Here is a 19,823-nt window from a genome sequence, read left to right as displayed (position 1 = left end):
GAATAACAGTTCTATACAGAATATATTAACCACGCAATTATATTTAAAAAATAAATAAATATAACTTACTTGAATTTGGTTACAGGTCGGCGATTTTCCCAACACGAACTGTCATTGATTTTTCGAAACCTGGAAAGAAAAATAATCGTGAGCTGATTTTTTCGTGACAAGAAAGTGTTTGAATTATTGTTTAGATGTTACTATTTATACCTACCTACTCGAAAAAATAAACAGTTATCGCGCGCAAACAATCTTGAAAGTAAAAACAAATTTAATTGAGTATTCTCATTATCCTTTCAAATGGATGATGATCATATGGTTCATAACTTGATTGATGCAATTATAATTGCTTAATGCCAGTAAATAAAAACATTTTATCGAGCAAGATAAAAGCTGATATATCCCACTTACAAAGTATCAATACTTACAGAAGCTGGCATGTAAAGAGCCGCTATGAAATATAGTGTCGATTTAAAAATAATTTATAATAATAGTAATTATAATTAATAATAATTTCGTAGTAAATATAAATAACTGTAAGTCTTACTGAAAAGAATAGGTTCGGTTTTCATGGGAACTAGACTGACGTTCTACGAAGGATACGGAGAAAATTTATGGACTGACTAATTAAATTCTGCAACTCCCACACACCATTGTTCTTTTACTTGCTGACAGTTTTTAAAATTATTTACATCACTACAAGAGGATAAATTAAATGAGGAGCGCTTACCAAAGAAGTACTTCCCTCCGTGTATCTAGTCAAACTGAGAGCAGTTTCAACCAGCAGTTATCGCAATCGGTTTCAGTTCGGTTTAGACCGTGGTAGCACGTGTATTGTCAAAAGACAAAAATAAAAAATAGAACTATTTATAAACAGTTATCTATTCTTTGTATTAAACTAAACCTTAGTCTATTGATATCTGTCATTATCACCTTGTTTACTTTTGTTTTTGAGTTAATACAATGTCCAAATTACAGAAATTCTTTTTCTCTGAGAAAAAATAAACAAACAAATAGAACATCATGAACAATAGCATTTACTGGCCAGGTTGAATCTATTTTATTATTATACCAGAATTAGAAAGATTTAGTCGTAGTTTATATTACACACCTCAAAATGAGATAATTTAATTTAAATGTTTAACTTGTAGGATAAAATATGTTACCTTTTTGAAAAGGACTGTTGGATATAGACTTTGTACCAGATATTTTAATTTAAAAAATAAAAGAAAATTGGACAGTGTCGTCAGAATATGCATTTGGCATTTGTTTATTTTAATTTAAAAAATAACTGATAGTTAAGATTGTCACCATAAAAAACAACAACTGAAATTCCGCTTTTTACTTTATTTATAACATTTGCGAACATAAAATATAAAAAACGATTACTTCTCATACTAAAGATTACTTCTCAGAGATTTTTTGCTATTATTTGGCAGTAATGTTCAACTCTTCTAATGAGCTTTATTCATAATGAGGCATTTCACAAAAGAATTTTTGTCCAACATATCTATATACTAAAAGTACTATGTACAGGTTCGAATCCAGTCTGTAAGGTTAAAATTAATAAAGGAATGAAACTCGATTTCCACTCTTTCTAGAATAGGTAGGTAACATGTAGGATAACTACCTTGTATACCAGAAACGGTATGGCAGGTGATAAAAAAAGTTCTATAAATACACTCGATGTTAGAGCACGGATAAATGACCATAAAAACTATTCTAACGAGAAAAGTATCTTGATGAATACTTCTGACAAACTAGACAATGTTAGTTAAAAGGCGGCCACTCCAACACAATCACTCTACTCCAACCGCTCCATACCAAATGGAATGAGGAATGACCATGAATGTGAAATTCTGAGTTGATTTCTTTCTGGAGTGATGCAGAGCGCCTGGAATTTCATGGAGGCCAAACATCATGCCAGGCTGAAACTCGATAACTCAACCGAACTTTATTGGGAAAAACTCTATCCACTGGAATGCTGGTTTTCAGCAAATCTTTTGGTTTTTTTGGTTTTACCAAGTTTTCAGGGCTGAGCTACATAAAGTATTCAAAAAATTGTTGATTTGTATAAAACAAACAAATGTTACAAAAGCATTGATATGAATAAATCATAATTTCTTCGTATTTTTACGATTAATAGTGTTTAGAAATGTAAATATTAATTTCAAGGAAATAAACATTTTTAGATTTATATTCTATCCATATGATTATTATTATTTTTTTTTGGGGGGGGAGGGGGTTTTAATTTTTGGGCTAAAGATTTAATTATTTACTCATCATATATTTTTAGAAAAAAATTGCAAAATATCCTATAAAGCTATGAGTGACCTCATATTAATAGGTAAAAAGGTTAAAAGCTTTTGATGTTTGGAACCACTAAGAATAGAATAGAACATTTATCGACAACATCAAGGGGAAAGTAAACTCGTCTGAAAGAATATTTAAAGTTATAAATAGAAACTTCCTGAATAAAAGATCAAAAGAAACGAACTGGAAGCCAATAGATCAAAGTACACCTTATTTCAAATTAATGTCCCGTGCTATGAAGCACAGAATAAAAGCTTCGGCAATGACATTCCTCAAGAAATTTCAGAAGGGAAGAGATTTATGATAGGACTAGCATAAAATGTCAAAGAATAAAACTTCTAAGGTGGTTTTAAGAATAAAAAAACAATAGTCTTGATCAGACGACATACGATGTCTTAGTTTTCAATATGGATGGAAGGGAATTGTTGGTCCATCCTACTTATGTTTGGAGGTGTGGAAGGAGCTCTTTCAGAGAGGCTAGGAGATTGAGGAAGCACCGAAGAGGATGGAGGCAAAGAAGAATTGAAAAAAAAAAAAAAAGAAATAAGAAAAGGAGCTAAGTATCATAATAGTAGCTAAGGCACAGTACAATGCCCAGCACGATTTCCACGCTAAGGGCTCACTGGGTCTGGGCCTTTAACTCGAACTCCTATTATTCCAAGGGCCCGGTGGAAAGAAGTAAGTTATTTCACCTCAATTTTATATTACTTTAATGAAAACTACGTTTAATTACTAATAAAAATTTATGAGTCTGCCAAATATAATTAGGGGGCATACAAAATGGCGGCTATTTCAAAATAGTAAAAAAAAAATAAATATAAGAAGATGGTCAGGGTTGCAAAGTTCAAAGCGAAAGGTTGAACAGCAACCTTCCTTGCTTCCCTGTTCAACCTTTTGCTTTGAACAGCCCTGCAAAGTGGGGCGAAACGACGAACATTTAAATAGTTATAAACTATTTGTTCTTTTTTTAACCACAACCCTGACCATCTTCTTATATTTAAATTTTTACGGTCAACTATATATGCATAATATTTTTTAAAATTAATTTTAATTTTATTAAGAAGATGGTCAGGGTTGCGGTCAAAAAAAGAACAAATAGTTTATAACTATTTTAATGTTCGTCGTTTCGCCCCACTTTGCAGGGCTTCATCAGGGCTGTTCAAAGCAAAAGGTTGAACAGGGAAGCAAGGAAAGTTGCTGTTCAACCTTTCGCTTTGAACTTTGCAACCTTGACCATCTTCTTATATTTAAATTTTTACGGTCAACTATATATAATATAATAATTTTTTTTTCATTCAGAGCTGCATATTTTTGGAACTACCAACAATAGAAAACCTATAGAATATCATTTAAAGTAGAGTAAATTAGAGCTACAATATGAGCCCTAGAAGAACAGCTTACGTTCAAAAGCTCTCTAAATATAGTTTTTTTTAAAGCCATATTTCATGAAATGTACACTGAAAAATCAGTACCTAGTGAATTTATGATGGGGAATATTTATCTCAGGAACCACGAGACGTACATATATCTATTAGCACTCAAATGAATGCTATAAAGTAGTTTATAACGTTTTTTTTTCCGCAGAAGTAGTAGTTTTTATGATATTTGCCAAAATAAATTCACAAAATATTGTTATTTGAACAAAAATTTTGACTTATAATAAACTATAGCTCAGGAATTGGACGTAAAGATTTCTGTTAGCAAGATTACATTAAAGATAGTTTAATGTAATATAACGTTTATCTTCATAGGGGTAATAGGCTTCATAATGTTTGCATATGAATATGAATTCTACATATGTAATTTTGTCGGAGTAACTAGAAAGCACTTTATTTTACTTTTAAAGCAGTTTAATCATTTACTTATATAGGAAGATTATTGATTGACCGTGTGTAAAGATGAAAGGAATATGGTCCGGGTGCGGTCAAAAAAGAACAAAAAAATAGTAATGGAAGATTATTGATTGACCGTGTGTAAAGATGAAAGGAATATGGTCCGGGTGCGATCAAGAAAACTCAAATAGTAGAATTATACTTATAAAATAGTATAATTCTACTATTTGAGTTTTTTTGACCGCACCCGGACCATATTCCTTTCATATTTACTTATATTGATTGAAACTGATGTACTTCTATAATAAATAGACTTTTAAGTAGTAATTTATGATTTTACTAATCAAAAATCAAGAAAACTAACTCTTGTAAATATTTCATTTATATTTTAGATGTTCGTTACATTTCAACTACAGAATAAATTAATGATTTTAACAAGCGAGTTGATTATAACCCAAACCTAAAAAACGATTTGAAGGAATCCATTTCTAACCATATCCTAATGATTCGGGCTAAATCGGTTATATATGGTACATTAAGGTTTTTATAATAAGAATTTAAATTCAAAATTTAAACCACACTGTATAATACCAAATCCTAAAATTGTGGGCTAGGAAATAATTGTATTTTATTTTTACCCTACCTTTTATCTTCTATCCGATTCCAATGACTCTTCAGAAACCACTAACCAAGGACCTTATGGTAGGAATGTAAAAGATAAAGCCACAGTGTTAGAAAATATGAATCCCATACGTTTTTATATTTGTTGGCAGCCTTCATTGCAATCGGCAATTACCAATTCGATAAACTCTTCCAAAATCTTCCTAAGAAGAAACATCGTATCAAGGATACGCCTTTGTTGCAGTTTCTTCTCAGCTATAAATCTGTTTTTAACATTTGTCGAAAATAAATCTTGTTTATAGATGTTTTTCTACAGGTCATAAGATATAAAATACCGCGTCATTTATTTGGCGAACTATCCATACTGGGATGACATTAATAACTCAAAAAACTAAGTTAAACTTTAAAACGATTATATTTAATTGTTAAGAAAATATTTAAAAAAAAAAATAATAGACAGTAATGAATAGGAAAATTCTTAGTAGTATGACAACACCAGTCAGAAAATAGCTCAAAATTTTAAATATTTTTTAATATTGACCCATTTCGGTAGTTTTCTGACTTCTAATTCTTCAACCCTCCCCAGAAAAAACTAAATAAGTGAGAAATTTTTTAAATTATTTTTTTAATGAAAATATAAGCTGCCACAATCAAGGACAATAAGTATTAGATTCCTAAGTTTACATTCACATGATATAAAGAATTTTATATTGTTTTCATGTGAACAATTACATGAAAACAATATAAAAAAAAAAGTATCAGTGTGAGAAAAGAAATTAGAAGTTCGAATGTGACATACAATAGTAGCAACATGAAAGTTTTTGAAGTAAGAAGTTATTAAAATAACTTCATCAAAGTAAGTGAGAACATTTTACTTATTATTTTTTTATTGAAATTTTAGAGTCCTAAGTTTACACTGATAAGATATATAGTCTAAAAATGACAAAAAACAATATATATAATTTAAAAAGATAGTATCGAAGTGAGAAAATAAATAAAGTTAGAACACGACATCCAACAGCTACAACTTGATAATTTTTGAAGTAACAAGTTATTAAATTAATGGGGTGTATAAAAAAAAAAAAAAATAAAATCACCGTTTTTCAACCAAATATTTGTATTATTATTTCTTTGATATAAAATATAATTAATAATCAAAGTATATTCCATTGTTACCTACCGTCATTAGCCATCTGCTAGCGAATTGCTTGATCCCACGCTGATACCATTCTATGGGATGGCTATCAAAGAACTCTTGGACAACAATTTCAACTTCCGTAAAATTGTCAATTTTTTCCCCTTAAAGGAAATGAGCCATAGGTCAAAACAAGTAGTAATCCAATGGTGCGAGGTCTGGTCTATATGGTGGATGAGGCAGGAGTTCGAACCCATGAAGTTCTTTAAACTTTTCTTTGGTTCGACGGAAAGTGATTGCTAATTGCTGAGGAGTAAGTTAGTGAGGGACCAATCTGGTGTTCTTTTTCACCTTCCCCATGGAGAATAGATGGCCTCTAACAGTATCTTTCGACACACCATATTTCATGGCGAGTACTTGAGGACAGATTTGGACAGCAACTTCCTGCAGAACCTCATCTTTATCTATTAATGGTCGCCCGTAGCACTTTTTCCTTTTCAACGTCGTACCTCCACTGCTAAATTTTTCAAACCAACGCCCCGCAGTGCGCTGCTCAAGGACACCTTCCCCTTCATTTAATAATTTCACGAGTACCTTCATTTTTGTTTCCAGTAATACCTTAAAATTACAAGGATTTCGTAGGACACTGCTCATGTTTCTTTTTTGAAACAAATAACTAAACTGAGACTTTTTTTTGAAAAAGTTAAAAGGAATTAAAGAAGTTTAGAGAATGCTCTAAAGGGATTATTAAATATTGGTAAGTATTAAATAGGATTAAAATATTTACAGTCCTTTGAAATTTTGAATTTGAGAAAACGGTCATTTTTTTTTTTACACCCTAATAACTTAATTGATAAGAACTTTAAGTAAGTGTTTTATTTCATCTGTATTTTTCATAAATATAGGTTTTCAGCATATTTTTTCCTAATAAAGTTTTTTCAATATCTTTCCCTTCAATGGTGTTGGTACAGTTAAATCCTATTTTATTTAGCAAAATAAATCAATATACAATGAAACGTTTTATAACGGACACCTCTCAATGGTGGAATCCCCTAATAACTTATACTAATGACCAGGCCAACAAAGTATAAACACATTTCAATCCCTTCAATACTGAAACCCTTCATTCAGAACGTGGGGAACGATTTTATTTCCCATCTGAACTTATTTCTCCTCGGTGACGTACAGAAGCCATGAAATATGAATGGAAACTTATGATTTCAGAGCTGAATTTGCAGGTCATTTAATTTGGGAAAAAAGTTACAATGATATGCATTTAATGACATCAAACGAAAATATATATTAAACATTATGTTCTTATGGATGTAGATATTAACTACTAATTAATTTGTATGTCAAATTACTGCAGAAATGTATGTAATTTGAAAATTATATTTTATTTTGAAATAAACAAAAGAAAGCTTTGTTGTTTTTTAAAATTTATTTTATGGTACTAAAGAAGGCTGATTAAACAAAAAAATGTTGTATACAGTTACATGGGCCAGATTCATTCTGGGAGTGGAAGCACGTGGCATATACGTGATAAAGGAGGCACAATGGAAATAAAGGACTGAAGGATTGAAATAGTACAGCTATATCCACTGCTTTCAGAGCAATTGGAGCACGTCCTGGGACTAAAGCCATTTGTCCAGGAGGTTCCATTCTCTCATAACGGTATACTTTTTTACAGAATTCTCAAGCAACTCATTTTTCACTTAATTATTCGACAGTAAACAATCATTACCTATACCTTTTTTTTCCTTTTCAGCGACTAAATGGACAACAATTATTTATTAAGAGTATAAAGTTTTCACATTTTAAGAATATACGATTAAGTAGAACTATTAATAGGTCTCGAAATAAATAGATTTTTAAATCAGGCGCGGAACCGTGATGATTTCGAATAAATAGGAATAAGAGTAAGTAAATTGGCATAGGTAGAAGAATAATTAGTACCTACAGATAAATTAATAAAAAGGTAATCAAACCAAATGGTTCGATGCTGATATTTACCTTATCTATTGCAGTCTTTCTACCGGTCTCTTACCAAATTCAAACTACCAACATCGTCCTTAAAGCAATCCTTCCACTTAACGATCGGTCTTGTTTAGTTTTCTTAAACCCTAAATACTACAATAATCTCTTCCAGTTAAATTGAGGTAAGTAAAAGTGAGAATACCTCAAGAGGACCTTCAAAAAGGTTATTACTGACATTTCTTCAAACCTCACAACTATAAGGAAAAAGGCCTTTGACCAAATTGATTATTTTTCAGTTTTGGCACATGAGAGCCTTCGTTAAGAATTAATGATGGATTCATTGCTATAATCATTGCTAACAACCGATGGATTAGGTTAGAATAAAATTTTCCAACTGAAAAAACGTTTTGTTAAATTTTGCAATCTTAAGTTTTTTTTTAGAGAGAGCTCTCCATTTAATATAAAATTGGAAAAATATTAATATTTTATTTAGTAGGTCAAGCAATTTACAGTGAAAGTAAATGAGTATGAGAATATTATATGTACTGAAAGTTATCTGGTCTGCTCTGGTACATTATACATACAACTGGTACATCTGGGCATTATGCATTATTATAGACAGATTTTTCATCTGCATCCTAAAGCCGTATTCACATGTTTGCTATGGTTCAAATCCAAAATACCAACACAACTAGTTTAAAAAAGTAACCAACGCCGGTATCCTCACGCTTGCGTGTTCCGAAGAGGCAAACTTGGTGGACTTGGGACTTTTACGTGTCAGCTATACGCTATATTCATTATAAAAGAGACAAAATAAAAGTAGGCGAAAACAAAGGGGAAAAAATAAAGGCAAAGCAGGCAGTACATAATAAAAAATCAAATAAATAATAACATATAAATTTAACTTTCGTTCTAGAATTTTTATCAATCACTTTAATTACTGTATATCCCTTTTGTCCTTGATCTCATACCAACCAAATTCTCAAAATTCCATATGAACCTTTCCAACCATCCTAATCCTTTGATTCAAACCTTATCTAGTTCCACCCATCCCTACAGCCCACCTAGAAGGTTGAAACGGCAGTGGCCAAGAGACTTATTGTAAAATAAAAATGGACAATTGGAGCTCTGGCAATGGTCAGATTCTCCACTCAAGTTGAGTGTTTGCGGCTTTAGCGCACTTGCTCAGCCTCCACTGGCTCATTACCAGTGATGCGGCGAGAGGGAGGCGCTGGGATTTTTTGAGCTCTGCTCTACCCCTCACACGTGGGGGATAGAGTGGGCTCAGGGATCCTCAGGTCGATTGTGTAAATATTGTATATATTATTTTATCATTATGTTATTTTATTTATTAATTTTTCATACAGATAGTTTGATTATGGTCATCTTGTTTATTATTTTGTTTGTATATATTTTCAGAGATCTGTTTTGTTTTTTTAAATTTTTATCTTATTTTTTTTATTTATTTTATTTTTTTATTTTATTATTATTTTTTTTTTATTTTAGTATGTATGAGATTACTCATCACTATTACCTATTGCCCACAACTGTGTGGCAGATTGTAATATCTATCAATCAATTACTGAAACATATAATGTCTTTAAGGGAGTATATTTGAGTTGTATTACACAAAATTAAACATCTAAAGTTAATTGACATAATTTAAAACAAAGAATTTACACTCGATCCATACAATTTTAAAATATAAAATCTTAAACTAGGGTTTATTATTGATTCCTAAGGTTGGGAAACTCTTTAATTAATTCAAACTCTAAGATCACACATATTCATCTGTAGGCAGCTCTAAAACAATATTAACGGGGTACAAACGTGTGGACGCAACATGGGCGCAATTCGATTTGAGCCCAAAAAGCGACAATCAGCTCAGTCCTGCGAGCACCAGCTAATCCAAATAACCCATTCACACGCTTGCAGACGCATGAATTTTCATTAGTTTGTTTAGGAGCATCTTGATCATAATCTAGCTTTTCAACTATAATTTCACAGACTGCTTCTTCCAGAAGTTACTTTTCAGGGGTCTGTCGGGTAGTTTTCTCCTCCATAGACTGCTTCTTCCATTCTAGGCATTTACTGCTCCTAATATGAGTAATCTTGTTGCATTGTTCTTCTCTTACCCTATTCATAGAAAAAAAATTAGTATGTGTCCCAAATTTTTTTCCGAAAACATACCTCGTCCAACTAGTTTTTTGTTTTAGCACACTCCAGTATACACACATCAACACACTGTCCATGGAGGTCCAAGTATGTGACCTGGGTGGCGGTTCTAATAATCACCTAATTCTATAAGAAGCTCGTTTTACAAAAAAAAAACATGACAACAGCACCATTATAGATAACGTTTATAAGAGCATAAAAGAAAACTGAGTCGTGAAAGTAAAAAAAAAAAAAAACAACTAATATTTAATAAAAGATAATAATTAAAATATATTTACCAAGAATATGAACGAACGTTAAAAATCAAAAGTTAAACACTCCGGAATCCGAATATAAAATTACATACCTTAAATTAAGTATAAAGTTGAGATGTGGAATATTTTATCTCATCAGCTGGTTGTTTCTTACTGAGATGTGGCCCACGAATGACGCAGTCCACTGAATGATGATGTGAAAGGTTAAATCGGCAATAATAGCTTCCTTGTGTTGTTGAGGCAACTCAATTGAGAATGCAAGGGCCACAATAGCGTCCAATATCTTCGTAGTTCCATTACAAACTAAATTAGATACTTTTTATTATGTATTTGTTTTTCGTATATGTATTTAGTTCTATCGCATGGAACGTGATATAATCGATTTGCACGTGTCTTCCATTTTCATAATAGGTCGAAAAAAAATTTTTTTTATTAATATTTATTTATTGCTATTTACAACTGTACATTATAATACATTTAGTAAATCTGATCTAAGTTAAATTGGAGTGTTACAGGCGTGTAGAGAAACTACTCATTGATAGCACTCTAATGACATTTTACATTAGCTGGTCTCGTGGCCATCTTCTTTTCAGACGCCTCGGAGGATTGTCAGGAATGGAAGAGGATGCAAGATTAGAAACTAGGGGGTTTGAGTGGTTGGAGAGTTTATAATGGAAGGAGTGATATCTGGTTCGGGCTAGATAGGGAACATTAAGGTCTTTATGTATAATTTTATTTGTGACAAAGTAAGGAGCATTGAGGATTTTACGAAGGATTTTGGATTGTAAGGATTGAATACGAGAGGAATTCGAAGGTTTAGTGGAGCCCCAAAGCTCAACTCCATATGTCCAGATTGGCCTTATTACAGTCATGTAGATCAGTATTTTGTAATGTGTTGGAAGTATAGACCGTTTGTCTAGTAAGTGCTGTAATAGTCGAAATCGACGTGCAGTTTCCTGTCTTTTCAGTCTTGTGTGAGGATTCCAGGTTAATCGTTTGTCCAAATGGGTTATTATTAACAGCGAGCACACAGGTCGAAAATAAAATGGAAATAATTTCCTGGAAGGTATTTACAGTATTGCGAGGTTTCCACTCCGTAATTAAACAAAAATGAAGAAGTAAGTATAGGTGTTCAACTGGGAACTGAAGAACTCAAAGTCGATAATCGATATCGAAATAGTAGAAGAGAATCTATTCATACTTCAATTAATAAAATTTACGGTCTGGTGACTATTAAAATCTCTTTGTATTCAGTTATACATTATAAATGTATGTTATATATGTTTACTGAAAAAATAAGGTAACCGAAAATTATATTAGTTGAACAGAATAGCACTAAATACCTCGCCTGCAGTGTTAAATAGAAATTAAAATTAATATTAAATTAAATACATCTATCGGAAATCTTCAAATCCATATTCAGTTGAAGATTGCTGATGAAGAAGACTAAAATAATTGTTTATATAACTATTTTGTTTTCTTATTCTTGACCTCTGTCCTCACCAACTCTTTCAGAAAATGTAATATATATATATACTTACAGCCTGAAAACTTCCGAAGCTTGTTCAAAACATCAATTGTCAAAAAAATCCTTCTTGATAAATATCATTCCATTTTAACAGTTTCTTATGAAATTAAACTTGTTTTTAAATTCTTATATTTATGAAAGGAAATGAAAAAATAGTTCATTATTCTGGGAATAGGTCCCTTCAGAACGATTACAAAGGCAATTTTAAGTTTATAATAACACTTATTGGCCATAAAACAGTGAGACCCCACATAATTATAACTTATTTACAGTAAAAAAATAGATTAATTAAAAAACTAACTGACTAAATAAAAAGTTGATTACAAAATATCTGTACTATTATAATTATGGGTCAGATTGGTGAAGCGAAAGATAGTTAAATATAATGGATTTTAACAAGGGAAGGTACATGACGTATGTTAGATGGAAAGGAGTTCCAGAGATATGCAACTCGGGTAAAAAACGATTTATAAAACGCAGCAGTTCGGTTTGATGGAGGTTAGATGTCAGATAAACGGGACCTGGCGGTACGGGATTGGACAGCATGTGGATATTTATGCATAAAAAAATAAATTAATCTGTACCGCTACAACCCTTAAATAGTGTAAGGGGTTCAGTACTTGGTAAGGAAATACTGTTACTAGACCAACGGTTGTGCAAGAAGGTGATTTTGTCAGAATCACGCTCGACCACAAGGTTTTCAACCAATAAAGGGTACCTACTTCATGAAGGTGGGTAGACCCCCAGAGAGCTCCTGAACACAGTCGTGACTATAATGAAACAAAAAATAATTATCCACCGGATTCGAAGCCGATTCTCTGGAGTTAGTAGCACAGTGCCTTACTACTGAGCTACCCGCTCCCACATATATGCGTATATGTAAGTGATTAATTTATTTTTTTCACTTGAGATAAAATTTAATCACATAAAAAACAAAACAGATTTTCCTAAATGGACATTTATCCTTTAATGATTAATTGACCCACTCAGCGTTAAGTACAGGTGTCCTATGAATGAAGGAGAAATCACATAACGCTATAACGACATCGTTTTGAAATCGCTCTCAAATCTAACTACGGCAGTAAAGTTCGAAAATAAAAAAAAAGAATATTTTTTAATAAAAAATAACTTCCACATCAAACACGTTGTTTCAATTTTAAACAAGTTAACATTATTTATTTTTAAACTGAAGAGGGAATTAAGACGTTTTACCAACAATAAATTTTAAACAGAAATAATAAAGACGTGAAGATTGAGAATCAAAAGATCTTGATGGGTAAAAATAGAAATTAATTTGCATTTTAAATTTTAAATTCATTTACAATCCTGAAGTCCCATTCCATTGTAATTTATTCTCATTACCATTAGCTATAAAGTATTAAACAAGAAGAATAACTATGAATATTTGATTCCAATGATGGGTGATGAACATAAAGTTTATCCTTAAGAGAAATGAAAAAAAAAATTATTCTTACAATATTTTTAAAACCTTGTAAATTAAGTAAGGTCTCGAAAATATTTTTTTGAACAGTTCTTACTTTTAATTTTTCAACTTTTAGTATTTGAGGAAAAATTAAAGTAATTAAAGTCTAATACCAAAATAAGATTTATTTTATAGAATATACAAAAATTTAATTAGATTCATATTTATCCAGATGATATTTTTTCTTTCATTGTTCAATCATTAGAATCCATGGCTAATTTATATCTACTCAATTTTAGAAGAAGTGGGTAATTTTAAATATTAAAATAAAATTTTCTCTTTGAAAAATGTTTTCTACTAATAGTAAATGATGTAACATTTAATGTTTTAAGAAATATGTACAATATATTTTTTAGATCTACAAAAACAAACGAATCTTTCATTTAAATTAATACATAGCAATTACAAAAAAATATAACAAAAGAAGTTCATAAAAATTAACAACGTGGGGGCCAGTTGCCAGGGTCAACGGCCAAGATGCGTGAATCACCATTGAAAAATCCACAACACTAGATGACACCCGTTATTTTAAAATATTAATTAAATGTTTATTTGTACATTTCCTCATATCAATCTACGCTCTACTATTAACACCTCATTAAAAATAAAATGAATTATATAGTTATGGGAAGTATTGCGATTGTGGCAAAATCTTAATCCCAGTTTTCAACTTTAAACATTTGAAGGTCCCTTGAATCAAAATAACCAAGTATCGCAAAATAGTCTCTCTGTGCGCATGTGAAAATCCTAGTTGAGAAACAAAAATTTGTACAAAACTGAAATAACATATTTAAGGTGGGATGTTGTAGCAACTTTTTCACTATAATCGACTTACCAAGAGTAATTTGATAGCACAGTTTTTATTTTACAAAATTTACAGTGTACAGATATTTCAATGTATGGATTAATATATCTCTTGAGAATTAATGGAATATAAATAGTGACTCTGGAATGCAAACTTAACTCCCAAAAAGGTGTATAAAATAATTGAAGTGGTAAGAATTTCAGAAATCCTCTTAAAGTTTTCAATTAATATTTATATTCTTTGCAATGATTAACAGTAAAAAATGAACAAAACCGTAAGTTATTCACATATATTCATATCTTTTTTGTAACATATATACAATCTATATGATATATTTTAACTATTATGGAGTTGGAATATTGACAGTTCTACACCATTCCGAAATACTACGGATAGGATTCCGTGTTTTACTTGGCATAGAATGGAGCTACCGCCATTGTCCACCTTTAAATATTCTCCCCCTCCCCTCCTTCTCCTACTTCAGTAAGAGTGACATAAGTACACTCTTAGAGATAATGTAGTTTTTGAGATGTTGCACTTTAGAAACACTTTTGCAATATATGTTACGAGTATAATATACTTTAAACTACATACATTAGCCAATAAATGTTCAAAAGGCTATTCATATCTAGAAATAATAAATATAAATAATGTTCCAATTCCAACAAGAAATATAGTAAAATGTGTCAATTATTGTTTCATAATTGATTGCGCATAATTTCACGTGTCAGAGGACACTCCTTGCCAAAGCGCCCTAGCACCTAGAATACAAATTTTATATTATTTAATTTTTATTTTATATCGTGTTCGGCCTTTGTTTTGCATGTATTCAATGGTTATTATATAGCAATTGATTTGTTTCTTTTTTCATAAAAATAAAAACAATACATTGTTGTTCTTGTTTAATAATTGTTTAAACTCAATAATGAGTTTTAAAAATTAGGCTTAAAGAAAAGTAAGTAAGCCAACAAAATTTATAATTTTGGTTTTATATGAACATTCGTTTATAAGAGTCTCAAAAACACTGATTTGATTTTTCCTAAAAAACAGAAAACAATAGTTGGCCTACTTTATTGCAAGTTTGGTTTTTGTAATTCTTACAACACATTTAATGCAATCGATAATGTTCTTTTTTTTTATAAAAAAATAAATTGATTGGTGTACATGCAGAGCAAAGGTGGAATACAATATAATTTTTCGAATTGGCAAGAACTCTGGAACACAAGTCTGATATTTTTCGTTCTAGTATCACCAAAAAAGTTCAATTTTCCTGAAATTGGTAAAAAACGTGCATAGCTTTCCCTTGTTAGTTTTACAGGATTAAAATTCATATGGTTTATTTATTTATTTATTTTTAGCTTATTGTACTTTGAAAAAGAAATATTGTTTTATTAAATTGACATTGCTTTTAGTATTTATTTTATCATAAAACCCATAAAGAATATTTAACTTTTCAAATAACTATCCATTACATATTTTAATTAATATTGTTATGTGTATTTCCTCGTTTGTTATTATTTTCTTTTATCGTTCTCTGAATTAAGATTTTTTTTTATTTTATTTAAATTAAAGTTAACAATTTTTTTTTTCAGTCCTGATGAAGGTTTGAAATTCAGGTTGAAACGTCGGTACAAATAAATAATTTTTTTTTATTTGTTTATCTTTGCTGACCACATCCCCGACCATATTCTCTTTTTATATTTAAGTAAGTGGAAGTAATATGTAGTAACACGTGAGCCAGAATCTTTATCTGTTGGTAAAAAAAATGAAGCTTACTAGGTTAGTCATGTCATTCCAAAGCCAGACTGACTTAATTTACGAAGATATATCGGTTCGACTGATGCTTATTTGTTAAAGACATATCCAACAGTAACATTTTGTCCACGTTTCATTCGACCCGTCATAAACAGAAAGCTCGTTTTGCAATCGTCTCCACTCCAAGCACTCCATTAAGTCCATATTTGACGTGAAGTAGTCATAAAAGGGTATCGAAATATATTTGTATGTGAGACAAGAGTACTATTCAAACTAAAGTACTTTTGTCACTCTAAAAGCTATACGCCTTACTTCAGTAGGTACTTTTGTAGGTAAAAAGTTGTTTATGAGTTGGTTTTAGTAATAAAAGAGGGATATGTAGTTTCATAAAATATTATAGAATAAATTCATGTAGAATGCTAAATGAAGTAGGCAAATGTATGAGTGAAATCTATAATAATAATAATATAAAATTTAAAACGTCATAGAATAAACTAACTAGTGTAAAAAATTCTTCCCTAAGAAATAATGACGATTGCATTATTTTTTCTTCTAGTTTTATGATAATTATATATCGTTGGTGTTCTGTTAAAAGGGCGATTTAGCTTATTAGCAACTGCCGTAATTTATTTTATTTGGTATTTCTAATTGAATATTCAGAGTTACTAATTAGTTTAACTACATGCAACAATCTGACCTCAACAACATAAACACATTGCAGGGTTGTTATCCAAAAATAACACTCCAAAACCGAGTAAAGTAAAAAATATAATATTTGAAATTTTTTTGATTCATCTTATTTACGTAATATCAACGATATCAAAAATAATTTCCAATTAAAAAATATTCTATTCAAAAAAATTTACTATAATATTAAAATTACTGAATAATAAAATAAATTTTTGCATTTATTTAAAAATTATTTAAAAAAAATTTCTTTTGACAAATCATTTTTGATATACATAAAGGTGTATGCATGCATTTTTATATGCAATAAACATAAAAATCCTTTTAACTAACATTAGTTTAAGGGGCGCAAAACGGTTACTGATGTGGACAGCTTGTAAATCTTAATACTGACGTAAATAAAAATATCGCGAGCGTCAGAAGTACATTATGGTTGCGTCTCTTCCTTTATTTTTGGAAAGAAGATAAAAGGTATTTTTATTTTTTAATTCGTTTAAGAATCGCGAAGGAAATGAAGGGAAAAGTTGGGATCCTCAAAAAGACATTTCCTTAAAATCAACTCAATGCAAATAAAAATTTTCAAGCATCCAAATCCTATTGGAAACTCTCTCATAAAAAAAGTAACGTGGTGAGAAATGACATTCATCCCGACTTATTTTCCAATGTTCTGCCTATAAATGAACCTTAAATATAGAATCTCAAGTCAGAGCTCATTAATGCAAAGGGTGTCCAGAAATGTAAGGGAGAAATAAATATATAAAATATATAAATTAATTATTAATATTTACCACTACAACCCATGAAGGGTCATTGGCCAGTACTTTGTAGGGAAGTACTGCTTTTAAAATAACGGTGATAAAAAATAACGATTTTTTTCAAGATTACGTTCAACTAACAGACTTTTTTTCAATTAAGGATACCCACTTGAGGAGGGCTCCAAATTTCACAGGGTTGACTTGGCTACTGCAATATAATAAATAATAATCTGCAACAGCCGTATTTGAACCCGAGTCTTTAGAGTTAGAGTAGCATAGGGATAAAATATAAATAAATACATGTGTAAATCCTAAAAACTCCCTGAGGTTCTAAGGGCTATAAAACGTATAAAATGTGTTGCCACCCTCCCTCCGATAATTTCCAATGAGCGCAAAGGCCTATTATGTTTTAATTTATTTATTTATACAGCGAAGTATAACCGATGGAAACATATATAAAAGAACATACGAAAATATGAAATATTTGAGACAATTTTGATTATTGGAGCTGTTATTTATTATTGGACGCTGGAATTTTAGCATAGAATTGAAATATATATATATATATATATATTCATTATACTTTGTGTCAAAATAATTTAAATTTAAATTTGACCTAAAGGCACGCTAAAAAACAATTTAGGTCAGAAGGTGAAAGGAATTAATATAAATAATACTTCATCTAATTTTGCCCCTTCGTAAACAATAATTTATAAATTTCTTATCACAAGAAGTTTTGTTTTTCGTTTCTTGAAGGTTTTTTTTTTTTTTATATTTTAACTTTATATTTAGTATTTTACTAAATAAACTTGTTCCTTATTATATATTTTAACATTTCCAAAAAAGTTTTCTAGGCTCATCACTCTTCATCACGGATATTAGGATAACTCTATTGATGTGTATGTTGGCATGATTGTATGAATAAATAAAATTTATAAAAAAAAAAAAATAGGACACCCGTGATCACATTTTAAATTTAATTATTAATTTTCGGGTTAGTAATTAAAATTTCTAAATTAGTATTCTAGGAAAGTCATTGGTCAATCAATTCTGTCATTGGTCAATCAATTTCAGAGCATTTCGACGTCGAAGGGAAGAAACATTAATATGAGATTTACATTACGTCTCAATTAACATATTTAGGTATTGATGGGGGTTTACACAAAATTATGCACTCAATTATAAAAAAAAATGTATCCGCAAGTAGTATCAACAAGTCTTTATTGATTCATATTAAATGTCTTACGTTTTGGCCAACACGGCCATTATTATCGAGGACAATCTTAATTTTAGTTTCATAGCCTAACATTAATTAATCAAATTTGTAGGCTATTATGTCCAGGCCAAATATCATGCAGTTAAAATAAACCTACATTCGGCCCAATTACATTAAAATACAAATTCTATAATTTGCAAAATATATTGTTTTGCTATCATAAATAATATTATTGTGGATAAGTAATAAAGTAAAAAAAAATTTGAAAATAATGGAATTTGTATTTTAATGTAATAGGGCCGAATGTAGGTTAATTTTGACTGTATAATATCTGACCAAGTCATAATATTAATTAATGTGAGGCTGTGAAACTAAATTTGCGATTGTTATTGATAATGCTATGGTTGGCCAAAACGTAGCACATTTAATATGAATTGTTGAGATTATATAGATATATTTTGTTATAATTAAATAAAACAAACAGTCTCGAACAAGATAATGAAGGAATTTTTATCGAATAGAGGCATAGTTAGAAAAAACTGAACTGTTAAGATTTCTATACTAAAACCGCATTAGTGCATCATTCACCATATAATTTTACCCTAAACGTGAAAAAGTAAAAGGCGTAAAATGTAGGTCGATATTGGAGAAAATAACCCAAGAAATACAATACAATAGGACAATATGAAGGACTCACCAAGAATTCGGTGGTTTCGAAAGGAAAGTTCAACGGTGGAAAAGAGGTTGATTGGAGAGAGCTCACTGGCTGGAGGATGGAACAACACTGAACACCACGAAGGACAAAGAGCCTTCCAAAGAGATACAGGAGGCAAAGGCAAGTTGGCCTTCCCAAGCAGCTGCTTCTTATGGGATATGAGGCACGTTCAAGGAGATTAGAGCATTCGCAAGCTGAGTGCGTTCCAGGCGAACAGCTGGGTATACCGATTGTGTTTGACGTTTCAGGAAACTGGTTGACTAACTCGATAGAAAAACCACAATCGAGTGTAACAATGAATCATTGATAATTATTTTTTAGCAACCTATATACGAAATATAATTTAAAATTTATCAAATCAGACCAATTTGGACATATGCAATTGAGCTCTGGGGCTCCACCAAACCATCAAATTCTTCCAGCATCCAATCGTTACAATCCAAAATCCTACCTAAAATCCTTGATGCTCATTACGTTACAAATAAACTCATTCACAAAGACCTTAACATCCTATTCGTTGCAGATTTGACCCAAAACAGATATGCGTCTTTTCATTCCAAACTCCTTAACCA

General features: G+C 30.6%; 1 protein-coding gene across 7 annotated transcripts in view; it reads right to left on the bottom strand.

Moving 5' to 3' along the window:
- LOC106687979 (sphingomyelin phosphodiesterase) overlaps window positions 1-19,823 on the bottom strand; it is a 117,790-nt gene that overhangs the window by 36,997 nt on the left and 60,970 nt on the right. For 4 of the 7 annotated variants that reach the window (XM_067045850.1, XM_014432214.3, XM_014432215.3 and 1 more), the window contains exon 3: window positions 70-129. The exons of 2 other annotated variants lie outside the window; for them this stretch is intronic. The gene's annotated coding sequence lies outside the window, so the exon portion shown is untranslated. Of the gene's footprint in view, window positions 1-69; window positions 130-10,399; window positions 10,479-19,823 lie in introns of those variants that run through there. One more of the 7 variants, XM_067045852.1, reaches the window with a different exon arrangement.

This window comes from Halyomorpha halys, unplaced genomic scaffold (genome assembly GCF_000696795.3).
Source record: "Halyomorpha halys isolate HHAL.00 unplaced genomic scaffold, Hhal_1.1 Scaffold1035.1, whole genome shotgun sequence".
Classification (NCBI taxonomy): Eukaryota; Metazoa; Arthropoda; class Insecta; order Hemiptera; family Pentatomidae; genus Halyomorpha; species Halyomorpha halys.
This window is presented reverse-complemented; position numbering and strand designations above follow the sequence as displayed.